We start from the raw sequence: 17,511 nt of genomic DNA, 5'->3' as shown, positions 1-17,511 counted from the left end.
CAAAACCAGAAGCCAGGAACTTCTTCCAGGTCTCCCATGCGGGTGCAGGGTCCCAAGGCTTTGGGCTGTCCCCAACTGCTTTCCTAGGTCACAAGCAGGGAGCTGGATGGGAAGCAGGGCTGCTGGGATTAGAACCGGCACCCATATGGTATGCTGGTGCGTTCAAGGCGAGGACTTTAGCCTCTAGGCCACAGCGCCGGGCCCTTGATTTTTTAAAAAAAACTTATTTATTTTTATTGGAAAGGCAGATATACAGAGAGGAGGAGAGACAAAGAGGAAGATCTTCCATCTGATGTTTCACGTGCCAAGTGACCGCAACAGCTGGAGCTGTGCCAATCTGAAGCCAGGAGCCAGGAGGTTCTTCCGGGTCTTCCACACGGGTGCAGGATCCCAACGCATTGGGCCATGCTCAACTGCTTTCCAGGGCCACAAGTAGGGAGCTGGATGGGAAGTGCAGCTGCCGGGATTAGAACCGGTGCTCATATGGGATCCTGGCATGTGAAAGGCGAGGACTTTAGCCACTACGCTACAGTATCAGGCCCAGACCTTTGATTTTTAAAGTGAATTTTAGTTCCCTGATTATATTCTATCTCTATATGTATGTGAATAATGAGAGTTCAAACCACTACAATTTATATTACGGTCAAACTTAATTGTTTTCCCATTGAGCAATTATAAGGCAGAAGATACAGGGCAATATTTCAACACAGAAACAGCATAAACCCAGCCTATAATAATCCGTACTTTCAGTGTATACTAATGTTTTAAAATTCTATAGATGAATATGAATATGTATTGTTTATCTTTCCATTGACTTTTTAACTGTATTGCAATGATTTGTGATTGAATCCTTTGTGTGGCAATTGTCAAATTTCATTATTTCTTAAGACTGAATGTATTCCATTGCTAAATATGTCACATTTTCTTTATTCATTAATTTGTTGATGAACACTTGTATTGATTCTATTCTGTAGCCGAAAATCTAAAGTGTTGCAAAGATCCTCGAAATATGAGCATGACTTCCACATGTTGACTAAAGTGTTGGACAATTCAGTCATATGGTACATCTATTTTTAGGTTTTTGAGAAATATCCAGAGTTTTCATAAAGGCTGTGTTAATTTGGATCCACAAAAATAGAATATAAGAATTCTTTTTTTTCTCCCACCATCCGTGGAAGTTTTAGGTAACAGACATTCTACATTGAGTGAGAAATTTCGTTATGAAATTTGTATGTGCCTCCCTTTTGTCTCGTGATACCTAGCACTTCTTTCTTATGTCTTTATTAATAAGTTTCTGCTTTTGAGAAGTGTTTGCTTGCATTATTTTCTTGTGGCTTACCTGGACTATGTTTTGTTAAGTTATTGAATTTCTTAATTATCCTGGATATGAATCTTTTTCTGCGGTAGAATTTGCAAGTAGTTTTCTCTCATTCTCTAAGTTGTCTGTTCCCTCATTTATTTATTTGCTGGGTTGATAGCGTGTGGTTAGACTGTTTTTGCTTTTGTTGCTTGTGCTTCTGATGTCATTAACAAAATATGTTTAGCTTGATCATGACAGTTTTGGCTTTTTAAGATTTATTTATTTATGGGCCCAGCGACGTGGCCTAGCGGCTAAAGTCCTCGCCTTGAACGCCTCGGGATCCCATATGGGTGCCGGTTCTAATCCCGGCAGCTCCACTTCCCATCCAGCTCCCTGCTTGTGGCCTGGGAAAGCAGTCAAGGACGGCCCAGTGCATTGGGACCCTGCACCGTGTGGGAGACCTGGAAGAGGTTCCTGGTTCCCGGCTTCGGATTGGCATGCACCGGCCCGTTGCGGCTCACTTGGGGAGTGAATCATCGGAGGGAAGATCTTCCTCTCTGTCTCTCCTCCTCTCTGTATATCTGACTTTGTAATAAAATAAATAAAAATCTTTAAAAAAAAAAGATTTATTTATTTATTTGAGAGTTTTGAGATAAAGAGAGCAAGCGAGTGACAGGGAGACAGAGAAAGAGTTCATCCATTTACTGATTTACTCCACAAATGACCAAACAGGAGATCTTTTACGTTAATATCTATTTTATCTGTTATAACTTTAGCTACTTTCACTTATATTTGGTTTCTGTTTTCCTGGAATAATTTTTTACCAGTATTTCACTTTTCATCTGTATGTGTCTTTAACAATGAAGTGAGTTTATGTAGCCAGCATAGAGTTGGTTCTTGATTATTCAGTGAATCTACAACTTTTCATTGCAGAATGTAGTCTATTTGCATTCAACTTTTAGCATTTCTAATAATTACTTAGTCCTACCCTCTAAAAAATCTTCTGTTTTCAATATTCTTTGCTCTTTATGAAGTGAGTTTAATTCTTTTACTTCTTTTCCTGATGGTAATTATCTTTGCTCTTTTTTTGTGGGACTCCCTTGAGCGTATTTCATATGTACAGACTTACCAAGATGAATTCCTACAGTTATGGTTTGTTTGGAATGTTACTGTATCTCTTTAATTTATGAAAATATATGCACTAGATCAAGATTTCTTCTTATAGAATATGTTGGCATTTTTCTTTCTTTCAAAAATTCTGAATTTTTAAAAAATGTGTTTCCTACTGTACTGTAAGGTTTCTACATGAAAGCTGCTGTTATATTACAAAGGAGTTTCTGTTAACATTGCCACCTTTCTCTAGAACTATCTTGTAGCACTCACCTCTGTAAAATTAATAATTCAACCAATCATTTAATGCATACCATCTATATAAGCGCATATATTGCCTGATGGAGAGTAACAGTTTACAGCTAGTTAAAACGTTGGAGTATGTGGGATGCATTTCAAAACAACACAATATTATAAAAGGAATTGGCTGATTTCTGCAGTTCAAATGTAAACGTATGCAAAGAAGCAACTAGAGGATTTTAGTGAAATAAAACCTTTTATGCTGAGGAGACATATCTGGGGATGACCTCGACTGGCACAGTCATGAGGCAGCACAGAGCATCACACAGCGAGATAGGGACTGTGTGTGTCTGTGCACGCCTGCATGATCTCTCTGTCTTCATTAAGTCACCAGGATTCAATAATGGATGTCCCTCACTAATGATCTAGTCCAACCTAATCATGCCCACCATGTCACATGTATGACAAGTGTAATTGGAATAGATTTCCTGCTTTTTTTTTTTTAGATTTATTTATTTTTATTACAAAGTCAGATATATGGAGAGGAGGAACGACAGAGAGGAAGATTTTTCGTCCGAAGATTCACTCCCCAAATGGGCACAATGGCCAGAGCTGTGCTGATCTGGAGCCAGGGGCCAGGAGCTTCCTCCGGGTCTCCCACATGGGTGCAGGATCCCAAAGCATTGGGCTGTCCTTGAGTGCTTTCTCCGGCCACAAGTGGAGCTGCCAGGATTAGAACCGGCACCTATATGGGATCCTGGTGCATTCAAGGCGAGGACTTTAGCTGCTAGGCCATGCCGCTGGGCCCGATTCCCTGCTTTTAATATTGTTAATGTAAGTTTTCTGAAAGAGCCATTTCAGTTAAAATTTCCACCAAAATACATGAAAGTTAAAATTTCTCCTCATTGTGTCCAATGTTTGATATTGAATTTTTATGATGGTCTCTTTGAATAAGACATGGAGAGGAAAGAGACAGTAGAGTTGAATAAAATGAGGCAAATGCAGAGATTTTTGTGATACAGACACACACACTAAAGTGCAGAGAGTCAAGGAGAAGCAGCAAGGACAACATCTACATAAACGCCTTCACACAGAGCCTACTAGCCCTGCTGAAGCCTCTGGGTTTGAGCTTCACCCGCCAGACTTACAGTTTCTCCTGTTTCATGTCACTACATCTGTGACTTATTTGTTATTGTTCGGCAGTCACACTATGTTAATATGTTTATTAATATATGTTTAATTAATATGTTTAATAATATATATTATTTAGTCAGTTCAATACCTTGTGTTTTTCTAGAAAATTGTCCATTCAATAAATGTTACTCAATTTATATAATAGTTATTCATACTATTTCCTTTTAACCTGTTACAGATCTTAAAGAAAGAATTCTAAGAGTGAAGAGAAGAGTAAAAGATCCGTATTGTTCCTTTGTACTTTTTCATTCCTCTTTCAGTAAGTACGTTTTTTATTTTATTTGGTCATTCCACCTAAAAATTTACCGGTAGTACTGATCTTTTCAGAGAACCGATGGTAATTTCATTGGTATTTCCTGTTTATTTCATTTATTTTGCCTTATTGTTTTATTCCTCAAACCTTCTTCTTTCCTAGAATACAGCTTTTCTTTGCATAAGGTAGGTTGTATGTTTATTAACTTGAAGTTTCCCTCCTTTGTTTTCCTAGGTGTTTACAGTAAGATTACAGTTGTCAATTTAACTGTATTGTTTTTCAAATTTTGAGTATTGCATCATTATTTCTCAGGTGTCTCTGATTTTTGGTAAGAAATAATCTGAAAGACAATACTATTGTAAAAATGTGGGGAAAATCGGGGTGGGATTTTGGCAGGAGGAAATCTCAGACTCCACGAAATTGTACCATTAAATTTAAAATCAAAATAGTGATTAAAAGGAAAAATAATCTTTTGAGCTAGGTAAGAATCTCTTACATGTGATAGGTCAGTTTTTGTCTTCTTCCAGGGAAGATTCTGTCCTTTTCTTTGGCTTTTCACTGTTTCATGGAAACTTTGACTATTTTACTGGCTGAAAAAGAAATGGCATTTAGAATACATGCTATCTAAGTAGCACTTTTTGCTCCAATGGGTTAATCAACTTTGGCCAATAAAAGGGAGGAGGTCAAGGTATTTGAAAGATGAATGGGTTTTTCTTCAGTGGTAATGCACAGTCCCAAAGTACAGTATGCCTGTAATGTCATTCTGGTGACTTAGAACATGCTAAAAATCATAGTGATGTTTTGCTGTCAGATTATGACTTCAGAAACATGTTGTCTCAATAGCGATAATGGATAAGTGCAGAACTTTTATATAAAGCTCTGTTTTTCTGGGAAGCTAAGATTTTTTTTTTCTTTCCAGAAGGTGCCAAGAAATTAGGACTTTCAAAGGAAATTTGGATCCCACTTATCATGTTTGAAGGCAGGGATATTATTGCTAGTGAAAACCACTAAAACTGGGTAGTTTTCATAACTATTAGATTTGATTCAATAGAAAGAAATGCAGTTCAAGGGAAAAACAAATGATGACTGCACTAGATTCCTGAAGGGAATGGTTGCTATGAGGATTTGGTTGTTTTATAGCCATAACAAATTGAAATTATGTCTTTGTAAAAATTAAAATAAAAACATAGGACTTAGGTAGTACGGTGAGAGCAGGGTTGAGAAAATGTGTGGGAGGGAGAGAAGGAAGGGAATTCATTATACTGTTAAATCTGTTTGTATGAAATACATAATTTTAAACTTAAAATAGTAAAAATTAAAAATAAAAATAAAGCTAACTAATATTTATAGAGTTCTTAAAGTAGAATGTGGTACCCAAATGTGGACCTGACCACTGAGTATGTGCCAGGCTGATAAATTATAGTCAAATGTTGTGTGAGGCAGTGTCACAGAGAGTCTCTTTTTTACGCTAGAAGTAATAGGATGTGAAGCACACTTTTCTTTGTATGTAGACCTTATTTCAGTAGCTTAACAGAAGCAAATGCATGGGGCTTGCTGACCCCTTTCAAAGATACATGGAAAGCGATGATATTTTAAGATTATACTAATTATATCATGATCTTCAGAATGGGATTAACAGAAGTTAAGTGAAAAGATGAGACATCATAAACCCAGGTAGTCTTGTATTATCCTAGATTATGTTCTTATTCACAGTTCATAATTTTAGAATTAGATTGGCTATAAATTAGCATTCTCAATGCCGTATGTTGACCTCTGAAGAGTAATATCCAAATGGCTATTGTGTGGTCTGTAATTTTAGTCCAGTATTTAAGTGAAAAAAATATTGCATCTGACAAGAACTGCAACGCTGAAGTCATTCTCAGGAATGTAGAGGTGGCAGTTCCTGCTGTGTCTTTAGTTCAGTTCGTTTGTCTGGTATTACCAGAGATCTTTTGATTACTGGTAACTGTTGGTAACTGTACCATAAAGAGAGCTAATAGAACTGTGATAGTACTTCTTTAATGTTAGGATATTTGTGATGAATTTCCATAAGATTATCTGAAGCAGGTACTCTGTTTTAATAATGGGCAAGCTAAAGATTCACCCAACAAAATGAATGTAGCTACAAAGGTAAAACTAAGCAAGATAAAGCAACACGTCCATTGTTTTAGTATTTAAGTATATCCTGACATTGTAGGCATAGACAATGGTAGATGGTTCAGCATCCTATTGTCAAGATATATATAAGAGTTTCATTGGGAGTCCATCTTTTGTTCAGGCGTAGAGATGCATACTGCAGTGTATTTTCACTTCTCGGTATGATAATCTCTATTACACAGTTCCTCTAGATGACTATATGTACATGCATGTTTATGCATGTATCTATAGATCTTATACTTTGCACGAAGCTTGCCTTATATCAGAATGAACGTATGATGTTTATTCTTTGGGGATTGGCTTTTTTTACTTAGCATAATGATTTCTATTTGATGCAATTTTGTTGCAAATGGTAGAATTTCCTTTTTTTTAAAATTCTTTTATTTTTCATGATGTGGTTCCTTAGGTTCAGGGATTTACCCTGCTATCAACCCCATCCTCCCTCTACCCACAGTATCCCCCATATTGTAACAATTATTCAGTCCCTCAACAAATAATCATAATTCTATTATTCTGCTATTTAAGTGTATCCTGACATTTTAGATAGAATATGATAAAGTCCAGCATTCTAGTGTCAAGATAAATCTAACAGTCTCATTGGAAGTTCACTTTTTAATCAGAATTAGAGATGCAGACTGCACACACTTGCCTTTGTTATTCAGATCCCCTGTGAAATAGAGAGGGTTGGGGGAGTAGGACAGAGTAAAAAAAAGAGAGCAGGGGTACATGTATCTATGTATCTTTGATTTATAGATACATAGGCTTACCTATATTTCTATTGATCTTGTATTTTGCAGGAAAGTTGCCTTACATCAGAGAGAACGGATGATATTTGTGCTTTTATAGAATTGGCTTATTTCACATTTACAACAAAATGATTCAAATTAGACTTTCATTCTTTTTAATGGCTGAGTAATACTCCACAGATTAGATACACAGCATTTGCTTTATCCATTCCTCTTTCAATAGGCATCTGGGTTACTTTCATGTCTTTGCTACTGTAGATTGTGATGCTCTATGTATAGGATTACATTTCTCATGTGCAGATTTCATTTCCTTTGGATATATTGCCAGCCGTGGGATAGCTGGGTGATACAGCAGATCAATTTTGAGTTCTCTTAGCACTCTCAATACTGACTTCCATAGTGCTTGCAGTAGTTTGCACTCTCAGCTACAGTGAAGAAGGGCACCTTTCTATATTCACATCGGCAGGTATTGTTAGTAGATTTCTGGATGTAGGTCAGTCTCACTGGTGTTAAGTGGAACCTCAATGAGTATATTTTCAATACAAGCAAAATGTTTTCTGTGATGTTAGAAAATAAGGTAATTAACTATGTGGATAATGAATGGAATTAAGATTATCAGAGTATACAGCAGATGTCTAAAATTCTAGCATTATATTTTTAATTAGGTAATAAATGGTCCAAACTTTGCTAAAATTGATACTCTGTCATTCTTATAATATTCACATATTATGAATTTATCTTTTATGTCTACTGAAGAACAAACATTTTTATATTTATCTTAAGGACAAAGTCTTTGATTGTCATATCCTAACATATAGTCCAGAAATAAAGAGAAATACTAAGAATTTCTCATGCTTCAAGTATTAATAATAAATCACACAAGGCAATTTTGAAGGCTTAGAATTTTTCCTTCTGTAAAATTATTTGTAATTAAATGTAATGCTAAATACTAACTTAAGCCCTGAAAATTCCGCTTCAAAAAGAAATGGAAATCAAGTAAGCAGGTTATAGGCTTGCAACAAATGATACCCCCCCCACACCTTTCTTTAATTGTAAATCTATTAGATGTGAGCTAATTAATTTTCTTTAAGGATGAGTTAAATTTATTTGCATTGAAAGATACTTAGGTTAGGACATGAATCTGCTCCCTCTAAAGCAATTTTATGTATTAAGTAAACATTGACATAGAATCTTCCTTGCACAAATTTTTCCCCTTGCAGTATTGAATATATTGGTGTAAAGTTTTAGGTAATAAACATTATAATGGGCCTTTCACACTTGGGGACATACTGTCAGTGTTTTAAGAGCTGTTTTCCAACGACACATCATGAAGCAAATTAAATATTATAGAGGGAACATTTGTATTTATTTAAAAAGTGTAGCACTCAGTTTTCATATCTTAAGATAGATATAATGTGTTTCAGTTTATCAAAATGTTCCCTAACTTAGAGGTTTAAATAGATCTTTCATTCAAATTGTGGTCTTTTATGAAGTATGTAGTCTTAGTACTATACCTAGAAACAACTCTTTGAATAAAATTATTGAAAACAAGAGTATCATTACTTCTGTTTTAGAGCTGTTTTACTTCTAGATTATTTTTAGGGAGAAGATGCAAAGGTTTTATCTATGTCCCTTGTTTCCACACTTAGCCTCCTCTGTTGTCAGTAGCCCCACCCATTGGGTATATTTGCCAAAACGGTGAGTTACCTTAGCCCATTGCTGTTGCTGAATGCTTGCATTGTGCATTGGTCTGCATTTTGGGTGCCTTACTTTATCACATGAAATAATATCACTGATTTAAACTCCCAGGTTCTCCATCTGTTAATTCCTCTTTTTCCTTTATCACAGGAAGCACTTATTTTTGTCTCCACAATTTTACCTTTTACAGAATATCATGCATATATTTGAAGTCATTATAAATTTGCATCCTTTATTTAGTAATATACATTTATATTTTCTCTGTCTCTTCATAGGTAGAAAGTTCAAATGTTTTTAGTGCTAAATATTTGATTTTTTGCCGTTTATCCAGTAACCTGCTGAATGATATCCTCATTGCTCATAAGCTTGGATAATTATAAATACATACTTTAACATATTAGATGCTGGTTTTTATGTAAAATGTGTTTTCAACATGTTTTAGTAGACAAAAATATCCACCCAGATTGATTGGTCATAGTTTTAATATGTTAAGTTTTATAGGCAAGTTCTAAATTGTCTTCAAAAGTAACTAAACCACTTTGTGTTCCTACTAGCAACATATAAGCCTTGTTGTTTTTCTGTGTCCTCAGCAACATTTGCAGTTTTAGATTTTGTCTATTTTTGTATTTGTGCAATATTATCTCATTGTTTTTTTATTTATATTTCTTTAATGACTAATTTAATGCTTAGTCTTTTCATATGCTTATTTGCCATCTGTGAATCTTTCTTGGTGAGTTGTCATATTTGCGAATTTTTTAGGTGTGACTTGCTTCTTAACATTGTTCAGAGTTATTTGTATATTTTATAAACCTATTTTAAATAGATATGTACATGCAAATGATTTATTCTAGATCATAATTTATCTTTTCATTTTTTGATGGTGTCTTGGAATAACCTTTTTTGTGTGTGAAGTCCATTTCATGAATTCTTCCTTTCATCAATTAGGCCTTTGGGCATATGTAAGAAGTGACCACAGATATTTAAATTTTCTTCAATATTCTCTTCAGTTAGTTTTAGTTTCTGTTTTATTCTGTTCTAGGTTTAAGTCTGTGATCTCTGTAAAGTGAGTTTTTGTGCAGGGTAAAACATCTATGTCTAGATGTATCTTTTTATGTGTTTCTGTATTTGTTCAATCATGATTTGTGGAAAAGATTTGTGTATCATTGTACTGTCTTCACTCTTTTCAAAGATTCATTGACCAAATCTCATGTAGATTTCACTCTGGGCTTTTTGTTCTGTTCCATCGGTCTGTATATCTATTACTTAGCAAATTTAATCCCACAATACCTGTGTTTGTAGTAACAGCCATCTAACTTTGTTCTTCAATATATTTTTAAAATAATTTGGTCATTTGCTGCTCATATAAAATTTGGGATTATTTTGTTGATTTTCACAAAATAATCCATTGGCAAAGAGAATTTGTTTCCTTTTAAAAATCATTGGCTATCAAAAGTGTAATTGTCTCATTCAGTGTAATTATAAATTACTTTGCTGGTATATTTTTATTTAATTTTTATTTTCACCGTAACATCAGCATGAAGAAAGTGTGATTGAGCCCCAAATTAAAGCATTCTAACATGTAAATTCTATTTTGCCCTTAAAAAATAGTTTTTGAAAAAATATTGTATATGAGTTATAAGAAAATAAATGTTCAGGAAATGTTTTTAATCAAGACATGTTGGAATCCAGAAATACCAGGGTGTGTTAAGATCCCAGTGAGTTGAGTGAGGAAATGAAATAAGAGGAGTCCAGGTTTTATTTATTTATTTTTATTTCTGGTATAATTGTGAAGAAATAGAAACTATGAAGACTATTAAATCATCAACATTTCAACATTTTACCCCCACGATAAATGTACAGTATTTTTAAAAATCAATTTGGTCTTACTTCAATGATAACTTGAATTACATACTGAAATCTGCACCACTCAGAGGCTATCTTGCTTACTTAGTATAAATATTTTTTGAAACAATTTACAAATGGGAAATTATCAACAATCTATGTTCTTTAAAGCTGGGAAAAATCATCAACTATTTGTCTCCTAAAATTGCTGTAATGAAGCCGCTAGTTCCAGTTTCAGTGTATTTGGAGACAGAATCTACATGAAAGTAACGAAGGTTGTTTGAGGCCCTAAGTCAGGCCTTGGTCTGATTGGATTAGTGTGCAGATTCATTCTCGCTCTCTCTCTCTCTCCCCCTTTTCCTCCCTGCTCCCTGCTTCCTTTCCTCCCTCCCACACCTCTATCATCCATATACACTGAAAGACTATTTGAGGGCATATCAAAAGGCATTCATTTGCAAGTCAAAAAATAGAGCTTTCCTAAACTTTGAGTTAGTACCATAACCTGGTGTTTTCATTTCCAAAAGACTAAGAAATAAATTTCTGTAGTTTAAGCCTCCTAGTCTGTAGTATAGTGTTTTGTCGTCCCAAAGAGATTAACACAACAGTTTAAAAATTTCCGTTGTCCACTGTTGAAGAGTATATAGTATCAGCCCACAGACTTGTAGACTTGGAGTAGATATATTTTTAGCATTCAATGGATTTACTGACTGTAACAGTTTTAGGAGAACCAAGAAGGGATTTTGACTCCTTTTTTTTTTTTTTTTAACAGTTGCAAGAAACAGAAAGCAATTTGTGGGGGGGGTGGGGAAGGTGGAATAGTTGAGGAAACTAATAATAGATAAGAAATCAAGACATTTGTGAAATCAAGAAATAAGGGGGTCAACCTCAGTCTTAGAGAATGAGGGTTCATCAGAACGCTTCTGCCTTTATCAGTGACACAGCCTGTGATTCCTTCATTGGCTTAACATGCAGTTCTTGAGAAAATACTGTATACAACAGGGTCCTTCTTTGGGGAAAGCAGCAATGAAGAAATGTGCTTCTAAATTTATGGAATATGTATGCTAGTGAGGGAGAATACTATAACCAAGTTGCAATATAATACAGTATCAGCTTATAGAGAAATAGGGGGAGGGGCATGTTAGAGAAGTTAAAGAGTAAGAACTATCTTCCTGCATGTAGAGTATTTCCAATAAATTGGCATCATGGTTCCTATTCTGTAATTGGACTGTGGTGTATAATAGAAATACTAGCCTCAGACATTTTTGCATTTGAAAATTTCGTCAGCGACAGCAACAAACGAATAAAGCAGAAAAACTTCTAGAAAATGAGGAAGGGTACACCTGATGAAAAATCTAACAAATGCAACTCATGTGTTGCCAATCTGTTTCATTCCCTGAATGAGGTAATAAATTGCCAGAGACACTATCAGCATTTAAGTATATCTTTCCTCAAACCAAGCTGTAAAGATTGAGGAAAATGAGCCATTAGTGTACTGCAATATTCATTTCTACATCATTTTATCAACTAAACTTTATTCATTGGACACTTTGGACTTTTTTGTACCCAACTGCTCCCTTTGCGAGAGACAAGATAGTTAAGCATGTTTAAGGTAATGAACAATGATGCCCAATTTGAATAAATCAACTCTAATGGGGATTCAGAAATCTGGATGCTACCATCTTGTACTTGGAAGACACAAAACAAGACTTACTATGCAGAACAAATGAGTCTTACTTTAGTTTTAAAAATGATAGTGACATACAGCTGAGTTGGATGCTTATTCCTAATTACATTTTTTTCAAATAATCATTTGCATATAAATTGTTTTAAAGAATATGTTACTAACTAAGGAGGTAGGACAGATTTTGAATGAGTTTTAGGCTTGTTTGAACTCAGCAGGTCTTAAGTTTACAAGTAAAACAGGGTCTCTGGAAAACTTCCAATTTTGTAAATATAGTTCTTGTTTTTTTTGGCATTAAAATTTTGAACAGCTTTAGTCCTGCAGAATAACATCTACTCTAAATACCTTCGTATATATATGTACTTCTCTTCCATGGAAAATATATCATAATGAAATTCGAATGCTTTCAAAGAAGTAACACTATGTTAATTTTTTATGATCTGCTAAATTTAACCTTCCAACACTAGTCTTGTGAAACATGAAAAGTAGTTATTTTAAGATTGGTAAATTGAGACTGAGTCATATGGCTAATGATAATAAACGTTTCCAAATATTTTTATACTTTTAAAACTCAAACTTTGTAATATTCCTATACTTTTGATAAACTATTATAAAGGTAAAATAGTATTTCCCTTTCAAATGTATGTTAGATATTGTTTGAGATACTTACATAACCTCTTTTCCAACAAAAAGTAACATCAATTTTAGTATCTGAGGCAAAAATAAAACTGGTAATAGTACCAATTATTATTTGCACAATACTAAGATCTTAAATACTTATTTATTTTTATTGGAAAAGCAGATATACAGAAGAGAGACAGAAAGATCATCCTTCCACTGGTTCACTCCCCAAGAGGTTGCAATGACCATTTACAAATGAAATAAGTGTACTTCCTGTAAAAAATGTGTTTTTAATAATAGCTTTGCTTCGTTTTCATGGTATAATGGGACATGAAAAAGGACCTAGTTTTCAAGTAATACCTCAGGCAGGTAATAATGTGTCAACAAGAAAAGAATTGCATACAATACTTGATCCAAATGAAAATTATTGTCGGGCCTGGTGAGGTAGCCTAGCAGCTGAGGTCCTCTAATCCCAGTGACCCCAGTTCCCATTCAGATCCTTGCTTGTGGCCTGGGAAAGCAGTCGAAGATGACCCAAAGCCTTGGGACCCTGCACCCATATGGAAGACTGGGAAGAGGCTCCAGGCTCCTGGCTTTGGATCATCACATCTCTGGCTGTCGCTGCCACTTGGCGAGTTAATTGTCAGATGGAAGATCTTCCTCTCTGGCTCTCCTCCTCTCTGTATATCTGCTTTTCAAATAAAAATTTAAAAATAAATCTTTAAAAAATTATTATTGATGATAATAGTCTGTCACTGTAGTAATATTAAATTAGTTAAGTATAAAGTAATTTGTAATGCCTTTTCATTTTTATTTGGCAGAGAGACAGATAAACAGAAATCTCCCAAACAATGGTCCCTTCCCAAGTGCTCATTAACTTCCAGGGCTCATCCAGGCTATGTCTAGAACACAGTCCTGTCCCCATAGAGGCAGAAGTACCCCCAAGTATTTGAGCCATCACCTGCTGCCTTTCAGGGGCCGCACAGCAGAAGCGGGGATGCCAAGCAGCCAGGACTGACACTCAGCATTCCTATGTGGGATCTGTATTCCAAGAAGCAGCTTTAAGTGCTGTGTTAACTACCCAACAAACCATTTGTATTTCTGAGTTCTTATCTACTACTTTTTTTTTTCACATGGGATCTTTCTTTTTTCAAAAAAAAAAAATGTATTTACTTTTATTGGATAGGCAGATTTACAGAAAGGAGAGACAGAAAGATCTGTTTGCTGGTTCATTCCCCAAATGACTGCAGTGGCCATAACTGACCAGTCCAAAGTCAGGATTTGGGATCCAGGAGCTTCTTCTGGCTTTTCCACATGGGTGTAGGCTCCCAAGGCTTTGGGCCATCCTCTACTAATTCCCCAGGACATAAAAAGGGAGCTTGACTGGAACTGGAGTAGCTTGGACAGGAACTGGCATCCATATGGGATGTTGGCACTTGCAACCAGAGAATTAGCCTGTTGACCAAAGCACCAGCACTGATACAGTATTAATTACAAAGTAATCTTTATGAACTTTAACAGCAGTATATTTAACTTCCCTCATGTATTTAAATTATGCGTGTTACTTACAATGACTATGTATGTGTGTGTATTTGTGTGTGTGTGTGTGTGTGTGTGTGTGTGTGCACATATAAAGGTTTAAACTAAGTTTAGGCTTATTTTATTGATCAAGTCCTTAAGCCTTATGAAATTTGAAAGAAACTGAAACAAGTTTATAGCCAGAGGTAGGATATAATGTATTATAAGATAAAATAAATTGTGAGATAAAAGCAAACCTGAAGAATAACAGAATAGAAACTTTACTAAGAAGAGTAGATGAACCAGAAAATAGGAGAAACACACACAGGGGAGTCTTGAGGTCTAGACCTGCCCACAGGCCCCGAGGTCACCGAGAGTGAGGCAAATGGTGGCCTTTGTCCACAGCAACCACAGGATACAAGCTGGTGAGGAATGTCAATTTTATTATGCACAGGTTACAGCTTTTAAAGGGTAAGGAAGGAGAGGGCAGGAGGGAGCCTTCCGCCAGACCCCACACCCACCAAAGACGCTGCAGTTGGCTGTATGACACATCAATCTCCCTAGATCTGCCTGTCATGTCAGTGGTCATATTCAGGGATACTTCCCTTAACCTTCTAGCTATGCTGGAGGTCACACTCCACGTGTAGGCCTGAAGGCTGTGCCTCAGGCCATGGGGAAGGTTAAGCTTAAGTCACTCCCTCCAGGCAGCAGGGCAGATGCCTGGGGGCGATTGCCCACAGGGGAGTACCAAATAGAGATGCCAGTTTGAGCAGCTAAAAGCTGGGGTACAAAGCTAGGTCATTGCATTGGGCATGCATGTTATAGAGATTAGAACTTTAATGCATGATCAAATGAGAGAAGACTGAAGCATATAACATACATGTGTAAAACAGTGTTGCTAAGTTTCACTCAATGAAAAGGAAATACTGGTGCCCAAGTGTCAGACTGCTCTAGGTTGTATTCGTGATGCAGCTAAGCAATGACTGTATGAAAAATGTCCAGACCAATATGTAAGTTTACTTCAGTTGGCACCAAAATTGCTCATTTTTAAAATTAACCACATAAATATACACACACACATACACACACACATATATATATTAAGGTTTATTTATTTTTATTGGAAAAGCACATATACAGAGAGGAGGAGAGACAGAGAGGAAAATCTTCCCTCCGATGATTTGCTCCCCAAGCATCCAAAATGGTCCAGAGCTGAACCATTCCGAAGCCAGAAGCCCGGAGCTTCTTCTTGGTCTCCTATCTGTATATAACGTCCCAAGGCTTTGAGTTGTCCTCGACTGCTTTCCCAGGCCACAAGCAGGGAGCTGGATGGGAAGCGGGGCAGCCAGGATTAGATCCGGTGCCCATATGGGATCCTGGCATGTGCAAGGTGAGGATTTCAGCCGCTAGGCTACCACACCAGGCCCAGATATTCTTTTCAAAACACTAATATATAAGGAAGATTTTGTGTATTTTGCACGTAGAGTTCCAAGTAAACAATTGTACTTTTCTCTCTCATCTACTCCCTCAGTATGTACAGTATCAACATAGATATAATATTAATCAGTTTTTTATATTTTCTAGATTATCTTAACACTAATCATAATATTCAATTGATAAAAAGCAAAAAAGATTACGAGACCACATTTCCACTGGAGTACAAAATTAGGTTAAAAATGACAATCAGATGTCATGACCATTTTATTTCTGCATGTTTTATGTGTACTGTATTTGCTGCCACACATCAGAGAAAATATATTTGAGACTGATGTATTTCACTAAACACACTGGTTTTTATTTATATACTTTTTTAAAATAAAAAGACAGACTTTACTGCTTTTCATGACTGAGTAATAGTCCATATTGTATATGTACCACATTTTCTTTATTCAGTCTTCGATTGATAAACATGTTGGTTGATTTCTTATCCTAGCTATTGTAAATTGAGACGCAGTACATATGGGAGTACAAATCATTCTATATGTTGATTTAATTTCATTTGGTGGGAAGTCTGGATCATATGCTAGATTTATTTTCAAATCTCTGAGCAATCTGCAAGCTGTACTCATTTACATTCCCAACAAGAGTGGATTAGGGTACCTTTTACACTTATGCCTCAGCAGCACTTATGTTTTGATTTTCAGATATTGCCATTCTCACTGCACCAATGAAACCTCATTGTGAGTTTTTAATTTTATTTATTTTTTGTTTTTAAGATTTATTTTATTTTTATTGGAAAGCCAGATTCTACAGAAAGGAGAGACAGAGATAAAAATCTTCCTTCTGCTGGTTCAGTCCTCAAGTGGCCACCATAGCTTACTAAGCCAATATGTGTCTCCCATGTGAGTACAGGGTCCTAAGGCCTTGGCCCATCCTTGACTGCTTTCCTAGGCCACAACCTGGGAGCTGGATGGGAAGCAGAGCAGCTGGGACACCAGCTGGAACACATATGGGAGCCCGGTGCCTGTAAGGCAAGGACTGTAGCCACTAGGCTGCCGTGCCGGGCCCTCATTGTGTTTTTTTTTTTTTTTTTTTTTTTGGTAATTCCCTAATGGCTACTGATTCTGAGCGTTTTTTTTTTTTTTTTTTTCATTTATCTTTTGGCCATTTGAACTTCAGCCATTGAATATGGTCTGTTTTTATCCTTTTGCCATTTCTTAACTGAATTGTTTTATATTTGTTGAGTTTCTTGAGCTCTTTATATATTCCTGGATATTACCCTATTTTTTTTCTAAAGGTTTATCTATTGGAAAGACAGACTTACAGAGAGGGTGAGGGAGAGACAGCGTAAGGAAAATCTTCCATCTACTGGTGATTTCCCAAATGGCTGCAATCTTCAGGGTTGGAACAGACCAAAGTCAGGAATTAAGTTGCTTCTCTTGAACATTGGCTTAAATGTTTGGACCATCCTCCACTCTCTATCTATTTCATTAGGAGGAATCTAGATTACAGGTGGAATCACTAGGGCTTGAACATGCACAGATAGTGATGCCAGTGTGACAGGTGGCAGCTTTTTTACCTTCTACACCTCAATGCCAGATCAACAGATACTCATTTTAATTTATTTTGATATTACATATTTTAAAATATTTCTTAAATTAATGACATTTTATCACAATATGGAGATAAATTAAAAGGGTAGCATTTCAAT

Source organism: Ochotona princeps, chromosome 4, assembly GCF_030435755.1.
Source record: "Ochotona princeps isolate mOchPri1 chromosome 4, mOchPri1.hap1, whole genome shotgun sequence".
NCBI classification, from domain to species: Eukaryota; Metazoa; Chordata; class Mammalia; order Lagomorpha; family Ochotonidae; genus Ochotona; species Ochotona princeps.
The sequence above is the reverse complement of the archived record's forward strand: the minus strand, read 5'-3'. Positions refer to the sequence as shown.